Source organism: Theropithecus gelada, chromosome 4 (assembly GCF_003255815.1).
Source record: "Theropithecus gelada isolate Dixy chromosome 4, Tgel_1.0, whole genome shotgun sequence".
Lineage (NCBI taxonomy): Eukaryota > Metazoa > Chordata > Mammalia > Primates > Cercopithecidae > Theropithecus > Theropithecus gelada.
In genome coordinates, this window is record NC_037671.1 from 75,490,928 (window position 1) to 75,493,406 (window position 2,479).

A 2,479-nucleotide genomic window follows, 5' to 3' on the forward strand; every position below is an offset into this window, starting at 1 on the left:
AAAAAAAAAAAGAAGAAAAAAAAGAAATCAGGACATGGAAACAGGGGGAAAAAAAAAAATGACCAAACTTCTCAACAGGAAAAGGAAATAACATAAAGAAACTAGTAACAGCAATGCTCAGAATCCCAAGTGTGGAAGGAGTTGAGGACATTTTATCTCTAACCCTTGAAGAGAAGCAAAACAAAGAATACCTAAAATTTCGATTCGAAATTTGTATTCTTACAGGAAAGCAAAACATACCTCTGTATAAATATGAAGCTGATGAAATCCCAGGTCTCTTTGCTCCTGATAACTTCTAAGAACTGCTGGAGTGGCTGATAAATTCTGGCGAAGAGGTCCCGAGAAAGCACTTTGAGACAACTGCAGTTAATGCACTGTTCTGCTAAGAAACCCATCAGAAACAGATGCTAGAGATCTGCGAGAGCTGTATTCAGGTAGAAATGTTCAGGGAAGTGAGAATCTCACTCTTCTTTCCCTTATCACTGTCAATATAGAGGACATAGTGGGGGAAGAGCATCACCTGTGTTGGCGAGGTTTGTCCATGAATCTCATAACCTGAAAGAGGATTTTGTAGGCTTCCCAACTTAGGAAGTTATGCACAAATTTTGGCTGTAAAATTCCACACTGTGGCAACTGAGAAGTGGGGGCTACAAATAGAGTATTGTTACAGGCAGGCTTCCATTCTGTCCACTGAATTTTCTTCTAAAATGAAAGTAGTTGCTTCTAGACTTTTACAAAAATATCCCCAAGATATCTACAGAGGAGATATCTCTCTTCTCCTTATGCCTTAAATATGTGGTTGGTGGAATCACTGACTGTTATGGGGAGTTTCTGTTGCATTGGGAACAATTGAAGTTTGTTCATTTTTTTCTATCAATCAATTACCACAACTGCTTTTAGAACTTGAAATGTAATTTTTTTCTTTCTCTGAAGAGTGAAGAAAGGGGTAAAGAACTGAAGGAAATTTGACATTCACCATGGACAGGAAGGCAGGATGCTTTTGAAATTTTAGTGGGCCTCATGAAAGCACTTGTTTTATGTTTGCATGGTACAAATAATGACAAATATTAGATGCAATAATAATGCATTTGTACCGTGAAGTACAGTAACAGGTTTTGATTTCATTGTTACCATTGTTGTTCTTTAAAATGTCCTTTTGTTTGTTTGTTTGTTTTTGTTTTTTACAAGAGACTTTTGGAAAAATCTCTAGGGGCAAACCTCTGAGGTTTTGTCTGCAACCAGTAGCTTGACTGCAATACTGGAGTCACTCAGTAAAGTGATGGAAAAAAAAAATTGAAGTTTATAATGAGTTTTGGTTTGAGGAAGTCATAATATGACTATCCAATTTGATATTCAAATGAAATTCCCTGAGAAATTCCACAGAATTCAGCAAGGTAACCTGAAATTCCAACTACCCTATGAGAGTTTTTATAAAGAAAAGCCATGTTCGGCCAGGCGCAGTGACTCACGCCTGTAATCCCAGCACTTTGGAAGGCTGAGGCGGGCGGATCACAAGGTCAGGAGACCGAGACCATCCTGTGAATGGTGAAACTCCATCTCTACTAAAAATACAAAAAATTAGCCGGGCATGGTGGCGGGAGCCTATAGTCCCAGCTACTCGGGAGGCTGAGGCAGGAGAATGGCGTAAACCCGGGAGGCGGAGCTTGCGGTGAGCCCAGATCGCACCACTGCACTCCAGCCTGGGCGACAGAGCGAGACTCCACCTCAAAAAAAAAAAAAAGAAAGAAAGAAAAAGAAAACGCATGTTCAACAGTGGAGTACATTATTCAGGAACTTAAAGGTGGGTTTTCAGAACAGCACCTCAAAGCTCGTAAATGCTTATCTCTGTTACCCTCAGTCACAGGTCAGCTCAAATTTTATACATCAGAGGAACACTATACTGGCGTGTGTAGAAGTGACTTACCCCGTCCCAATATGCTCTCAGCCAAACTGCATTGTTGAAGAATCAAATGGAAAGACAGAGGGAAAAATATAGAGCTTCCATCCACCATTTATGAAACTCTCCACTTGACTAAATCAAGATTTTACTAATGTGTATGCGTTGCTGAAGGTCCTGTGTATTCTTCCTGTGATAAAAGTTGAGAATTAGTGGTATGAAAATGGACAGAGCATCTCAAAACATACTTGAGGAACCCTTCGACAGACCAAAGGTCGAGTAACTTGGCTTTGCTTAACATACATTTTGATCTAAAGCATGTTCTGGATTTAATGGTGGACACATATATCAAACATTATCCCACTAAGTCAGAATTCCCCACAGATAATTCAAAAATCATTACAGATACTTAAAAGCTTCTTTAAATGGACTTTATCTTACATTTGATATTTGGAAGGAAAGCTGTAAGGTGTATGCAGGTCACTCAGTCACTGAATATCTTTGCCTATAGGCCTCCCATTGAATACATTAATTACTGATAATCTTACTATTTAAACGGCTCCTGTTTGAAATCTGATGCTT

The 2,479-nt window shown here is 39.1% G+C and overlaps 1 pseudogene; it reads left to right on the forward strand.

Moving 5' to 3' along the window:
- Positions 1-1,147, forward strand: part of LOC112622607 — a 1,860-nt pseudogene extending 713 nt beyond the window's left edge.
- Positions 1,148-2,479: the final 1,332 nt, after the last annotated feature.